Source organism: Amblyomma maculatum, chromosome 9 (genome assembly GCF_055883805.1).
Source record: "Amblyomma maculatum isolate TAMU_Amacu chromosome 9, ASM5588380v1, whole genome shotgun sequence".
Taxonomy (NCBI): Eukaryota; Metazoa; Arthropoda; class Arachnida; order Ixodida; family Ixodidae; genus Amblyomma; species Amblyomma maculatum.
This window is the reverse complement of record NC_139352.1, coordinates 115,222,541-115,238,737: the sequence shown is the minus strand read 5'-3', so window position 1 is coordinate 115,238,737 and position 16,197 is coordinate 115,222,541. Positions and strand designations below refer to the sequence as shown.

Sequence of the window (16,197 nt, the reverse complement as noted above, 5' to 3'; positions counted from 1 at the left end):
CTTCGCCTCAGCCGCGCTGTAAGGGAAGGGAGGAAGGTGGGAGCGAAAGTGGAAAGAGAGAAAGAGGAGCCGTAGTGGAGGGTTACGGAGTAATTTCGACCACACGGAGATCTTTAACGTGCGCTGACATCGCACAGCACACGGACGCCTCTTCGTTCCACCTGATGACCCATGTGCAGTGCCAACAGTTGAGTGGTGGGAGACTGCCTTATCCAGCTCTAGACTAGAGGCCCAACGGGCCCTCGTGACACGCGGGCGGATAGCGGGGGCAGCCGCTGGTGTTCAGGACTAGGGACCCCACCTACACATTCCTCTTCCTTATCTGCTCAATAAAGTTTTTCAGACAGAAAGATGCTGCGTCTTTTTTTTCATGTAAACAAATTATAGAACGCCGGTGAACTTAGATGCACTCGATATGGAAGCCACCCGAGGTAGTCACTGCTTTTCGCTACGTATATCCAGGCATAGCAGAGCTAAGTCATCTTTCATTTTTTTTCGTCCCGGCCTTTCACAACGTCGTTTTATTGCCTTTAATTTTTTTTTTAGTATTTTATCATTTTACTTCTGACATGACTACACTGTTTTCGATTATCGCGCAGCACCGCCTGTTCAGAGCCTGTGTCCGTCCATTCTTCTCTGCGTTTCCGTATTCTTCGCGCTGTTCTTTACGAATGCGTTGCTGTTCTAGTTTACTTATAAATATTCAACAATTAACACTCAGATTCACTCACTAAATTAGTCCACACCTAAAGCGTTGATGAGAGATAAGCCTGGTGCGCCTTCATTGGTTCACACCTGAATGCCACCTCGTTGGTCAGCATGCTGCTCTTCATGACAGTACGCATCGGCGGCAACAAGGCAACGGTTGCAACACAGGGGGACAACGACCGAAGCGCAGCAGCTTGCGACCAAATGGTGAGTTGCTTGACAGAATGGTCTTTGTGTGCGCGTGGTTCAGCGCCCTGAAGCTTGCAGAAAGCGTCGTTATACAGGTGAATTTACCGCTGTTTAGGATGCGTTAAGGATGCAATTAAGCGATACGGGAGTTCAAGCTCTTTGTCCGTTTGAACGACTGGCGCGCCCGACAAAATTTGAGTTTTCTGTTGTGTTTAGGAGCGGTAGTAACGGGCTTTAGTAGTAAAGCATGAACATTTCAGTCCAAGCAGAACATAGCTCTGATTGCTCTCGTCTAATTATATTTAGTCAGTACGTGTCTTTCTACTAGCAGCGGCAGAATTGCCAGGCAAAACTGGCGACCCGCCCCTCAAATTAGCGACGGAAATCAGTTCTTCCCACCTTTCTTGACGTCCAATCTCCTGGCACAGTAAATTTTGGACATATCCTGGTAGTGCGGCAGGGTATATGCCACCATACGATACAGCTTGATCAATTGCAGGCATACGAATATAAAGCGCGAGGTTTAGAGTAATTCCTGTTGTTACCTCTGTTTTGGCGGGAACCCCTGGCGGCTTGGCGGGAAGGTTGAAAGCGAAAGGTCTCAATCTTGCGCCAAGTAGGACAAAAGGGCACCTGAACCCCATTAGGTATAGCTCTGTATAATTATGCACAGACCACGCTGCGGTGCTCCCAAATGAGCTCATTAGTAAACTCGCTTATTATGAGCAATAAGTAATATTTACTTTGAGCAAGCGGCAGTGTGAATTGCTTGTTCCGTAGATTAAACTACTTGCCCCTATTTTGTTGCGTTGCAGATTAAAGCCGGGTCGTTTCAAAATAATCGCCCAGATACATTATCTATTTGCAGCTACATCCTGTACACAGGGCATTCTAATTTTTTGCTAACATGCAGTAGAAACTATTAAGGACCGCTTAATTTTATTTCCAGCTGTGAAAAATCAGTCATTTTTTTCCTTTTTTCTTAGCAAATTTAATTTTCACATGTCAAAAACAAGGTGGATATGCTTCAGAGCATGCTTACACATGTTAAGGACTGATGCCTCTGGTTCAGGTTCGGGCTAGTCCTCCAGCTAGGAGAACACCGCGTTTGCGAAAAATATTGTCTGCTGCACTTCTCTCTGCAGCTGAGTTCGGTCGTCCGGCTCCGCATCACTCTCCGACACGTTCCGTCAGTTCCTCTCTCCTATGACCCGCCGATCACTACCCCTTCAGCCGGAAAACTAGGTGCCGCAGTTCCGGAGGCAAGAACTACGTCCCCAGTAACTGTGTCAAGCCCTGTAAACATTATTGAGGTTTTCTTCGAAGGCGTTGCTGTTGATGCGCTTGTTGACACTGTTGCTGCGCTGTCCGTGATTAGTTGCAACCTGTGCCGCAAACTTGGAAAAGTGGCGGCGCCGATCCCAGATATTTCATGGCGAACCGCGAGCGCCGAAAAGATTCGACCAGTTGCGGCGTGCACCGCACGGCTCATCATACAAGGCCTTTCCTACGTTATTGAATTCATCGTTCACGCTCACTCTTCTCATGAAATAATCCTCGGATGGTACGTTTTGTCCAAGCATCATGTCATCATCGGCTGCGCACGTGCTCATATTGATTTGTTGCCGCTTTGTGACACTCTCGTAGACACAACCCCTGCTCCAGCTGCACCCATCTTCGCTACCGACGACATCGCTGTCCCTGCTTCCTCTTCGGTTCTTGTGCCTGTGAAATGTGACGATATCCATGACACTACAGTAATGTACAGTCGAGCGCGATTTGAAAGTTATCGCGCGAGCATCGACCAGCCTAGCACTCCAGGCACCTGGCGGCCAAATTTGGAACAGGAAAAATTATGATTTCACACAATTCTCTCCCTCGTTCGCTGTTCCATACAACAACCATCCCCCCCCCCCTCCCCCGCGACAAACTCACGGCCCTTTCTCTCTATTCTAAGCTTTCCATTTGTTGCGATAAACTGTCCAATTTCAGATAATACCGAATAATACGTCGTGCGCACAACGATCACTGCCTGTTCGCAGAACCAAAGTAAAAAACAAAAGTAAGTAATATCCCAGCAGGAAGTGACGGCTGCTGAAGGAACAGCAAAAAGAGTGAGGGAAGCTGGCTTGATACCCCCCTCGCCTCGGCAGAGAATTCTGGGCCATGGCGCTGTCCATGTTCCCGGTCGACGCTCGCGCGATAACTTTCAAATCGCGCTCGACTGTACACACCGTCCGTCCGTTGTGCTCATCGCAAATATGTGCGTCTCCCGCATCACATTACCGCCCTCACTCCTCTCACTGGAGTCACCGACTCCACCACATCTGATATTTTCGACCGTTCTGTCGACGCATCGTTGCCGCCTTCCAGTGCGACGAGCTCGTTGCCTTGTTTCAACGATTCAGTGCCTCCTTCGGCTCTCATCAAACTTCGTTGGGACGCACAACCGCGGTTCGCCATCATATCGACACCGCGGCCTCCACGCACCACTGCGCCAGCGCCCCTACCGAGTCTCAGCAACACCACCTAGAGTCTCAGCCGCTGAACGCCGCGTCATCGATGACCAAGTGAGTGACATGCTCACGCTGGAGGGATCCAGCCTTCCCACAGCCCGTCGGCTTCACCCGTCGTGCTAGTAAAAAAAAACGACGGCTTTATTCGGTTCTGTGTCGACTACCATCAACTTAACAAGATCACTCGGAAGGACGTTTATCCCCTCCCATGCATCAACGACGCCCTTGACTGTTAGCAGGGAGCTGAATACTTTTCTTCGCTGGACCTCCGCTCTGGCTACTGGTAGGTGCCAATGGCTGAAGCCGACCGCCAGAAAACCGCATTTATAACGCCAGACGGTCTATATGAATTTAATGTCATGCCTTTTGGTTTGTGCAGCGCTCCAGCCATATTTTAGCGCATGATGGACAACATCCTCCGCGGGCTGAATTGGCAGATATGTCTCTGCCACCTAGATGATGTCATCTCCTCGAAGGACTTTCCATCTCATCTTCGCCTCGACAGCGTTTTTCGATGTCTGAGTGACGCAGGCCTGCAGCTAAACTTGAAGAAGTGTTGATTTGGTGCTCGACAGCTGGTGATACTCGGCCATGTCGTTTTCAAGGACGGAGTCCTGCTGCACCTGCCAAACTTAGTGCAGTGGCGGAATTTCCCAGGCCCATCTCACCGAAAGAACTGCGCAGCTTTGTAGGGCTTTGCTCGTATTTCTGCCGCTTCGTCGGAAATTTTGCCTAATTTATTGCCCCCTTGGCCCACCTTCTTGCTGGAAGCCCCCCCCCCCCCCCCCCCCTTGTCGGCCTGGTCACCTGAATGTGATGAAGTTCTTACTACTCTCCGCCTACTTCTAACACCCTCACCGATACTACACCACTTCGACCCGTGCGCTCCTACCGAGCTCCACACGGACGCCAGCGGCATCGGTATCGGCGCCGTTCTCGCTCAGCGAAAACCTGGTTTCCCTGAGTACGTCGTAGCTTACGCCAGTCGTGCCCTGACCAAAGCAGAGACCAACTATACAGTAACAGAAAGACAATGTCTGACGATTGTTTGGGCCATCCCTAAGTTTCGTCCTTACTTATATGGTCGGCCATTCGATGTCACCACCAATCACCATGTTCTGTGCTGGCTGTCGTCCCTCAAAGATTCTTCCAGCCGCCTTGCCCGCTGAGCTCTCCGTTTACAAGACTATGACTTTCGTTTCCTTTATCGCCCTGGTCGCAAGCACTCCGACGCAGACGCCCTTTCACGCTCCCCTGTGACATCTAACCCTGAACCACACGCTGTCGCCGGCCTCACTCCTTTCTCCCTTGAAACCATGGATGGCATCTGAGCAGCGCAATGACCCCGGATTGTTGCACTCATGAACGTTTTGGCCAACCAATCACAGTGGCACCCTTCTCGAGCTCTCCGACGTCAAGCCCATCACTTTACTATCCGTGACAACCTCCTTTACCGCAGAAACTACCTCCCTGAAGGCCGAAAAAGGCTGCTCGTTATTCCTCGACATCTCCGATCATTCATTTACGCTAGTTGTCACGATGATCCGCAGTGCGCCCATGCTGGATTCCTTAAAACATATACTCGCCTACATCATCGCTACTACTGCAGGGCATGTATCGTTGTATTCACCAGTACGTCCGCTCTTGTATCAACTGTCAGCGTCGCAAGAACCCACCACGCCCACCAGCTCCCCTGCAGCCTCTACCGTGTCCACTTCGGCCATTTGCACGTGTTGGAATCGACATTTACGGGTCTCTTCCCTACTCTTCCGCCGGGAACAGGGGGGTCATTGTTACCGTCGACCATCTCACCAGATATGCTGAAGCTGCCGATTTACAAGCTGCAACTGCTCGTGACGTCGCTGCTTTCATCCCTGAGAACCTTATTCTGCGTCACGGTGCGCCACAGGAATTACTTAGTGACCGTGGTGGCGTATTTTTGTCTGATGTTGTACAAGCCCTTCTTCAGGCGTGCAGTGTTGTTCATCGTACGACGTCTTCATACCACCCAGTCGAAAAAAAAAACTACAGAACTGTGAAAAAATACGACAAAATACCCTGTAGTTCTGTCGTAACCATCAGATTTTTCTGTACTTCTGTAGTACTTTTCTGTAGTCTTGTAGTTTTTCTGTAGTATATTTCTGTAGCACTTTTCTGTTGTAACTACAAAAATTTCTGATGTTACTACAGAATGTTCTGTTGTCACAACAGGTTCCCCGTCAAAAACCGAACAGAAATTCTGTCGTAAGATCAGAAAATTTTGTGTACTTTTTTTCTGACTGGGCATCCCCAGACAAATGGAATTATCGAGCGTTTTAATCAGACCCTCGGAGACATGATGGCTATGTATGTTTCGTCTATACCACTCAAATTGGGACCGTGTGTTACCATTCATAACCTACGCCTAGAATTCTGCTACGAAAGCGATTACCGGTTTCTCGCCTTATTTCCTCCTGAACGGCCGCGAACCTTCTTGCACAATGAATACGGTCCTACCCTACCGTCCCGATGCCTCTGAATTCACACCCATTTCTCAAGCCGTGCCTATGCCGAAGAGTGCCGTCAGATCGCGCGCCAAGTCACAGCTTGAAACCAGTACCACCAGAAAAACAACCGCGCCGGATCCTCATGTCGGCCGCCTGCTTATCGTCCAGAGTCGTTGGTGTGGTTATGGGTGCCATTTTCTACTATAAGGCCAGTGGCCCAAGTTTCTGAGTCAAAACCAGGGACCCTATCGTGTGCTTAAGCAAACGTCTCCGGTCAATTACCTTACCGAGCCCCTCACGCCGTCAGCAGATCACCGCCGCGGGGACGTGAAATTGTCCACCTTGACCGCCTCAAACCGTGCCATGACCCTGCCATTGTGACCTCCGCTTAATCCGCCAGAATGACGTCTTTTTACACGGGGAGCATTTTAGGAGAGATGCCTGACCTGTGGAAAGGAGAAGGAAGAGAGCGCCAAAGACGACAAAAAGGACGAAGCTCGGACTGCCGTTGTGAATGCTGGCCTTCGCAGCTGCTACGAAAAGATAAATATATTGCAGCGCAAACCATCTGAACCGCTTCATTACAATATATATATATATATATATATATATATATATATATATATATATATATATATATATATATATATATATATGCAGATCAATTAAGGGGAAATGAGGGTGCTCGTTATAATACATGAAGGAAAGAAGCCAACAGTCGGCGAGGCCGAGGAAAGCGTAGGAGATGTAACATCCCCTACGCTTTCCTCGGCCTCGCCGACTGTTGGCTTCTTTCCTTCATATATATATATATATATATATATATATATATATATATATATATATATATATATATGAAGGAAAGAAGCCAACAGTCGGCGAAAAGATAAATATATATATATATATATATATATATATATATATATATATATATATATATATATATATATGCGTGCGTGTGTGTGTGTGTGTGTGCTATTGAAGAAGGCAACGATGGACAACCGAGAGAGAGGACGAAACTGAAGCAACGGCTGGTGCTTGCCAGAACACTTACGCCTGTCATCAGCTGTTGTATTTTCCTGAACTAAAACTTGGCACTGTCAACTTTGCCACGTATCAATATTATCAAATTAAAGCCCTTAATCGTTTCATTTCCTCGCCCAAGTTCTATTCACTGGCGATAAGTATAGTTTAAAATATCGTGTGGGCTTTTATACCCTGCGTTTTGTATACTGGTAAGCCTAAGTTTGTTGAACAATTTATTTTGTATTGCTCAGTTTGTATTTGTAATTTTGAGTTTCTTTAATATCAGTCGGAGGCTAGTCAAGCAGTTGGCTTACGCAGCTAAAAACACTTAGAGACTATCAAGTGTAAATCACCAATTGGCGGCTTAGAGCGCGCTTCATATTTCTACCTTTGATTTGCGTGGTCTATTACGTGCTTGCAGATATTCTCTAATTCTTTTAAGTATGTATAAGAGGTAAATAAATAGGTTTGCTACTTTTGATGGCTGCCCATTGTCATCTGCCTACCTTCTCTCCCTGTAGCGAAGTCGCCGGCCCCTTTCCTGATCCAGCAGGGTGGAGAAGCCAGTGTCCAAAGAAATGCATGCATCAGTTTGACGATAAACATTCTTCATCAACTGCTACTTGGCGGAACAATGAAAGGCTATTGAATAAAATATGAGGCCCGGAGGTACGCCACTACGTGTTAAGAGTGCGAGTAAGCCGATCTTTAGACCCATCGAATTTCAAAATATTGCCGCGAACTGTTTAAATCTTAATTTGTTCCTGTTTGACAGCCGCTGGCATGCGGCCTTATCATTGTTATTCTGGCGCGCTTATCAATTCTGTATCCCGTGTTTGTTTATGCTCGTTGTCGCGATACGACGCGTTATCATTTTCTTTGTCGCGAACGATGCGCCAAGATCTGTCTCGAAGATTCCGATCACTCGCGTATGTTTCTACAATGTTCCAGGTTGTGCTACTAGCAGTTTGCGACGTTATCTAGATTGTTCTGAGCAGCCTTTAAATTGAGCGTTGACGAGTGCTACGGGCATTCATTGTTCGACGAGCACGTCTGTTGCTATCGCCGCCGCCGAGTTGTTTAGTTCTTTTGCGGGCGCAAGTCAGCCCAATAAAGAGTTATTTTCAGTACCATCAAGCCTGTGTCTTCTTTTGGTGTCAACGACCTTGTCACCACTACGTGACAATATCTTTACTTAAATAGCCTCGGAAAATAAAACATATAAGGAGCGTCTGCAAATAACAATTTCGTCTCTGTTATCTCCGCTATTGACTTAAAACAAGGCATTTGCAGACATCAGGAAACTAAAAAGATCAAAAAATGGGTGCGGCGGCGCGGAGACAGGGACAAGGAGGGTGGGAAGGAGATGGGCAGTGACTCCGTGGAACTGGCAAGTGAAGACCTTGTCCGTTTTGTATTTCACGGCAGCGCGGAAAGGCCGTCTTCTTGCTGGCTAGTTTGATGCGGTGGCTCCAGAAAAACCCTATTCAAAACTCTCGTCAGAGCACGACCTGCGCAGGCGTGTACATTGTTGTACTCTGCACATTGCAATGTTTGAACAAAAAGCCGGCGGCGCGTCGCTGTAACGACCCCGCTCCTTCTTACAAGCGCGTGCGTATTAGCTCCGCCTGACCATTCTTTGCAGGATAGTAGGGGGCCAATGTGACTGCTTCGACGCTGTTTTGTGTGAAGAACTCTGAGCTCTCTGCCGACATGAAGACGCTTCTATTGTCGGAAATGATTTTTTGTCCTAGTCTGAACGTGACAAACAATGCTCTCAGCGCATCTATGACACCGGCAAATGAGCGTTGCTCATATACCTCGAGGTGTAAGCGTCGACAATGATAAAAACGTACACCCCTGTACTCGCGCTCTTAAAAATTTATATGCAGCGTATGCCCGTGTAGCTATGGACCGCTCATTTGGCTTCTCCCATTGTGAAGCTGAGTCGACTTTAGAGGAACTTTTTCGTTGTTCTGCCACAGTCTTGCAATTCTGCTCTGTTGCTTCTGCGGTGCACCGTCGACATCAATTCCGCACTGTCTTTCTGTACTTTCCGTTCCTTGACTTGAACATTGTCATAAGAATAGTCACTTTATTTTCATTTCGTTTTGCCATGTTTTTATTTATTTATTTATTTATTTATTTATTATCATTACCTCAATGCCCCAGAAATGGGGTATTACATGAGTATTTCATTTGAAAACAGGTTCGATGGCTGCCTTGAATTGAGATGGATTGGAGTGGTGCACGAAGTCGCCTGGCAAATTGTTCCAGTCCCGAGCAGTTTTTACAAAGAACGAGCGAAGATGAGCTGTAGTCTGCGCTTGGGGAGGGTAGACAACTTTGGGATGGCTGGTGCGGTTTTAGAAGCGATTAGCTGGTAATATCACTGAAACATCAAGTGGTGTGTAATAAAATTTATGAAAAAGGCAAAGCCTAAAGATGCAACGTCTCAAATTGAGATTAGTAAGGTGAGCCTTAGATTTAAGAGTAGTTACGCTGCAGTGACAAGAATAGTCTGAAAAAATAAATCTTGCTGCGCAATTTTGAACTGATTCGAGGATGGTAGAAAGGTTAGCTTGATGAAGGTCCCAGATTGAGCATGCATATTCTAGCTTAGATCGAACGAACGTGAGGTAAGTTAGTTCTTTAATCGAGGCAGGGGCGAGGCCCAAATTTCGATGGAGGTAACCAAGAGTGCGATTGGCTTTGTTAGCAATGTTCGTTACATGTGTAGACCAATTAAGTGTGTTAGAAATTGTGATGCCAAGGTATTTGTATGATTGGACAGATGAAATTTCGGAGCCACAGATGACATACCTGGAGGGTTGATAGTGCTGTCGTCGCTGAAAAGAGAGTAATGACGTTTTATTAGTGTTTAAAGACATTAACCATTTGTCGCGCCAGGCTTCAACGCGTTTAAGGTCATCTTGAAGAATGCGAGAATCTCAACTGTTATGGATGGGACGGTAGATGACGCAATTGTCTGCAAATAGGCGGATGTTAGAAACAATGTTACTAGGCAGATCATTAATGTAGATTAGGAAGAACAAGGGTCCAAGTACAGTGCCTTGGGGAACGCCAGAGAGGACTGGGGAGCAAGTCGATGAGAGTTTGTTAGCGTACACAAATTGCTTCCGGTTAGTCAGAAAATTACGTATCGATTTCAATACAAGAGGGTTAATGCGTAATCGTGAAATTTTAAGTAAAAGTCGCTGATGGGGAACTTCGTCGAATGCTTTTTCGAAATCTAAAAAAAGAGCATCTACAGGTACATTTAAATCCAGGTTAGAACTTATGTCATTGACGAATAAAGCTAGTTGAGTGTCACATGACAGTCCTTTACGAAAACCATGTTGATTAGGATGAAAAAAGGCTATAAAAATTTGAAATTTTACCATGTGAGAGTAAAGCACATGCTCCATTAGTTTGGAGAGACGCTTGTGAGTGAAATAGGACGATAACTAGAACATGAAGATGGATGTCCTTTTTTCGGAATTGGAACAACCTTGCCTATTTTTCAGTTTACCGGCACCACTCCTGATGACAACGATTGCTGAAAAATATGACATAAAATGACGCTGACAACATTTTTGGTGTGTTTTAGTACTTTTGAGTTGATGCCATCGACACCTGATGAAGATGTAAGTTTTAGTGAGTATAATTTTCGCGATACCGGAAGGATTGAAAATGATATCAGGCGTGACTGCGTGATCATAGCTAGGGAAATCTGGTAAAGTGTTGGCGGGTTCTTGGGTAAACACAGATGTGAATGTGTGGTTATGTTCTTCAGCTATTTTATTGTCAGGGATTGGACGGTTCTGCTGATCGCATAGTTGTAACGGTTGCGAGTGTTTGGGGCAAATCGTACTCCAAAACTTTTTAGGGTTATTTTTTATCATTGTTGGCAAGACTGATGAATAAAAAGAGCGTTTAGTTTTGCTAGCAAGTGATTCAAACTCCTTTTCCGCTGCGTAATATTTTTGCCATGAACATTGGTTGCTAGTTGTTTTAGCTGAGCGGAATGGCCTTTTCTTTTTGTTGTTGAGACGTTTCAACGGGATGTTAAACCATGGTGATGACTGTTTTTCCCTTATAGTAGTAGTCGGTATGTGCGTTAGTATCAACTCATGTATTTTGTTCTTAAAAAGTAACCAGTTAGTTTCTACGGAGTGTTTTGAAAAATCGTAAAGAAGATTCTTCGAGTGCTGCATTAATTATGGAATAAGTGTTATTGTTTTCATTATTTTAGGCGTATGCGGCAGATGACAATGAAAGGAACCGTGCAAAATGAAATGGCCACTAAGCTCTGGCAAATATGTGAGAGGATAGAGCATTTCGGGCTCGGAAGCTAAAACCAGATCGAGTGTGTTTGATGAATTGCTACCGCGACGCGTCGGCTCTGTGACTGTTTGTGTTAGTCCAAACGTTAGGCAAGTGTTTACGAAGTCACTTTCGCTGTTGTTTTTTGATAGAACTGAGGCAAGATTTGACCAAGTTTTCGCAGGGAAATTGAAGTCTCCGAAAAGCAGGATAGGCGATAGACGGTATGCGCTGGTTACTGATAAAAGGACCTCGCGGAACTCGGCAACTAAAGAAATATCAGCATCAGGAGGGCGATACTGTTGTGCATACTGTTACATTATTGTGGGCCGTTAATTTACTGTGCTGGATTTTAACTTGCTGTTTCATTTGTATCTATGTGCTCTTTCTGTGCTTCATAATTTTCGTGTTATATATGTATATCTTCGCCTTAATGTCACACGTCTTGTTGCTCTGCCATTACTGGGCCTCGGGCATCTCTCAAGCTCAAGGCCCATTTCCTGTATATTACTGGAAATAAATCTTCAATTCAATCAGGCGCGACTGAGCCGCCAAGATCTGCATGAAGCAGCGACATTGCTTGTGCGCGTATTGCTGGTATAATGGTGGTAGAGCGTTATTAAAACCCTAATCAAAAAGGGAAAGAATGTTTCGGTCGCGACTACTGTCTAATATCTTAAGCACCCGAGCTACGGCTGACGGGAAATATAACAAGAAAGGGCGCTTTGTACATCATTTGCCAATTACAAGAAGCGTACGAGTTTGCGTCGCTCACGCGCAAATATCTGAGAACTCATGACCCACAGGTGAATCTGCCGTGCATGATGCCTGCAGCAGCCTATTGAAATTCTGACCCCTCAAATGTCTCGCACTGCCTTCTTATGTCGTCGTAGGTCACGGCAGCTAACCTGCTTGGCAGGACCAGGGCTTAGGTGGAGGGACTCAGTGAGGGCGGAGGTGTTGAGTTTGTACACGCAACCGCACAACGACCCAAACCGGCTTGGGGAATGCGCTTTTCTCCTCTCCGCATCGTGGGGAGCCCATCCTTCACCCCTCTCCTTGTCTCCAGAATCGACCACCGTAGAAATTAAGCGGAGATGCTTTTGAATCTCGCCTACAAGCGATAGCAGAGGGTGTGGCATGCTTCCTTTAATGGCGGTTTCCGCTTCTCGGATAAAATTTGCCATCTCCCAACAGTGCCCAAATCCCGTGAAGTAAGAGCCACGCATGTGTTTCCCCGTGTGCGGGCTAATCTAAATTTACTTCAGTAAAACACTCTGCGGGGCATGTTGGTGCACTGCTCCTAATAATTCAAGGGCAACATTGGCGGCACACAGATATAGAGAGGACAGGACATGCGCTATATGCAATAATTTATTCAAGCTGACACAGTTGCTTAGTAGCCATTAGAGGGCAGGGGGAGAGAAAACGGGAACAAAAGAGAAAGGACGCGTGCGCGATCTCAAAGAAGGCACAAGAAGGGGCATCGGCAATGCAAAGGTATATAAAACATATCTAAAAATTTGCACTCTTTTTTTCCATATCCTGATTGAGGGAATGCTAACGCAGGCACTCCCACTTTTTGCAATTTTGTGGGCCTCTGTCGATTCGCGTGCGACTGTGTCTACGTTTGTCGACGATTCCTGTTCTTTAAAGTCTGGCTTTCGCAAATCCTCTTTCGCAACTCCGCAATCCTTGCAGTAAAGTGGCAGATTTAAGCCTGTTTCATTCTTCAGCAGTAGTTAGTGCTCTCTTAAAGGTTCATCAATGCACCGGCCCGTTTTTTCGGTGAATATCTTTCATCAAGTCGGTAGGATGCTATACACAACCTCCACAGCACACTCCACAAAAGGGTTAGCATGTTTAGCATCGTACTTCCTTAGTATCACTTCCAGAATTGATCCTTCTACATAATGATGCGAGTTTCCTGGGGGCAGAAAAGACGACAGGAAGTATGTACTTGACGGCCACATGCTTCAGAGTATGAGCAGTTTTATGGGACTAAGGAATTACCACCGGCTTAACTTTCTTTTCTCCGGCTTTTCCTTCGTCCTTGCTGCCGTTTTCTTCTTTTTTTCACCTTTTTTAGTAGCGCTAAAGGAAAACCAGCTTGTTGAAGTTGACGAATCTGGACGTCAAAGCTTTGCTGAGCTTTGTGACTACGTGACTTTTGAGGGAATATTCAAGGCACATCGTGGCTATGGCACGCTTTTTTTTTCTTTATTGCCTGACCTTTGCAAGACAACACAAATACACACAAGACATTAATATAATAAGCCTGCCAGGGGCTGGCTTCGTCGTTCTAAGATTCCTGTAGATCCATCAAAGGTTCTACCTTTGACAACCACTCAAGAGTATCATCGACAAACATCACAATCTCGATAAACCAATGGACAGCCTCGCAGAAAAAAATACGTGCAGGACGCGCATCAGGATCACAGTGATATCCTGCCATGCGTACACGCCATATACTGTGGATGCCCATTAGCATGATTGAATCATATGGAGCCCCCTCCTCATTTTGCGTGGGTAAGTACCGTATTCCGTAAGGATTAATAGGTAATTCTTTATTTATGGCTCTTTGAAGTACGTTCCAAAAATAAACCCTTTCGCAACAGTGAAGAAATACATGATCTATCGTTTCTGGCTGTTTACAAATTAAGCAATCTGCACCCAACACACTTTTACTGGCAAAGTTCCAGTGTACAAATGAAAAAAAGAATTTTTAGCCGCTGGCGGCACTTTCATTCTCTTTACCCTCTTCAGTACATTCGTGCCAGGGCCTCCCCTGTATATGGCCCTATAAATGGGCTCCGGAAGAACAACGTCGCACAAATCTTTGTATAACGTTTTCTTTTTCACAATTGATAAATATTCTTTTGAAAATCTTGCAGAAAGAAATCGCACCTTTGAACAACTTCTCTAAAGTAACCAAAAATACCTCCCGTGTAACATTCGGTTGGCACAACAAAATCTGGCAGTGCACGTCCAAGCCTAATTTGGCAGACAGTGAACAAAAATGGATCATGAACGCCAAGCAGGAACAAAAATCCGCTGACAAACTGCCGCAAAAAAAGATGCACGCTTAACATTATTAATTTAAACAGCACGAACATGAAGACAAAGGACAAGATAAAAGAAAGCCATAGTACAAGCGCTGACTCACAACTATGCCTAAGCCCTTTACTCCAAGGCCCAAATAAAAACAAACATGAAGAAAACGAAATAATCACGTGAAACACCCCTGGGTTCACCTGCTGCACAAAAAGTCACTCAAAAAAGACATCTTTGCTTGAAAGAGCAAGAGAAGTCTTGCTGACACACTTATTGTCCGCTGAAATAAAATGTGATCACACTATCTCTCTCTCGTCATCTTTTCTTTGTGGCGATACAAAATCCCAACCTGGTCAAACTTAGGAGTGCACTTCTCCTTCTTCATTGTTTCATATGAATGGCAATGTGATACCAGAAACGTTTTGTCCTTGCCACTTTCCAAGTTGTTCCGGTGTTCCTGTAGTCTATTAATACATCGTCCTGTTTGTCCTATATAACAGGCTCCACAAGAGAGTGGAAGCCTGTACACAGCACCTGTCTTGCATCCAGCAAATAGGTCTCTATGTTTCACCCCACATTCTTGCTTCTTCGATTCTCTTTCCCTTTGAATAACCGGGTAAATCATCTTCATCTTGAGCGGGGCGGTCAATGCGACGTCAACACCATACCTCTTGCCTACATTTTTGAGGCCATGTGAAATTCTGTGCACATACGGTACCACCGCAACCTTCCTCTTCCTCTCACCCATGCTGGGCAGGGATTTCAGTCTGTGCGTTCTTTTAAGGCTCTTCAGTACCCGGCAACTGACCTCATTAATAACAGACTCCCGATAACCGGCCTTTGCAATTCTTGTCACTTGTCTTTCAACGCTCTTGCCTATGCCGTGGTAGCAAGATTTCTTCAACGCATTTAATAAGCATGTGTTGATCATCCCATTCTTCACTAATTTGGAATTAATGCCCCGAATTGGAGTTAGCAAGGCTTCACCGATCTCGGATTGTATTCCCAACAAACATGATCCTCACCGAATTGAATCAATAAATCTAAATACTGTAACCGATCGTCAACTGGTTCAACAGTAAATTCCAGCCCGGATCCACACTCAGTAAAACCATCCAAAATGTCCCTCATTCGTTGATTTAATCCTCTTGTGGAGCCTGTTATATAGGACAAACAGGACGATGTATTAATAAGAGACTACCGGAACAACTTCGAAAGTGGCAAGCACAAAACGTTTCTGGTATCACATTGCCGTTCATGTGAAACAATGAAGAAATGCACTCCTAAGTTTGACCAGGTTAGGATTTTGTATCGCCACAAAGAAAAGATGACGAGAGAGATAGTGGAATGATATTTTATTTCAACGGACTATAAGTGTGTCAGCAAGACTTCTCTTGCTCTTTCAAGCAAAGAGGTGTCTTTTTTGAGTGACTTTTAGTGCAGCAGGTGAACCCAGGGGTTGTTTCACGTGATTGTTTCGTTTTCTTCATGTTTGTTTTTATCTGGGCCTTGGAGTAAAGGACTTAGGCATAGTTGTGAGTCAGCGCTTGTACTGGGGCTTTCTTTTATCTTGTCCTTTGTCTTCGTGTTCGCGCTGTTTAAATTATTAATGAATAAGTACCAACTCGCCCAACAAAGTATTTTGGCACGCTTAACAGTTTTCGAGTGTGTAGAATCGAAAATAACAATTCCCTACGGGCACGAGGACAATACATCCAGCAGGCGCCTTAGCCCGTAATTTTAATGTCAATATCTAAAAACTGCAGACTGTTTCCCTTGGGGCCTGTCGTGACGCTGGGGCTATGGCGACCCGGCCTTCACTTGGTAGCGTGCAGAGACTCCGGGTTGAAGAAGGACTGAATCTTCGAAGTTGGTAAAATATGTACAAGCAG

At 45.5% G+C, this 16,197-nt stretch overlaps 1 long non-coding RNA gene across 1 annotated transcript in view; it reads left to right on the top strand.

Annotated features, from left to right (window-relative positions):
- The first annotated feature begins 670 nt into the window (after positions 1–670).
- The window catches only part of LOC146180198 (uncharacterized), a 55,743-nt gene continuing 40,216 nt past the window's right edge, over positions 671–16,197 (top strand). Inside the window, exon 1 of the long non-coding RNA XR_014700961.1 lies at positions 671–915. This is a non-coding gene — a long non-coding RNA (uncharacterized LOC146180198). The remainder of the gene's footprint in view (positions 916–16,197) is intronic.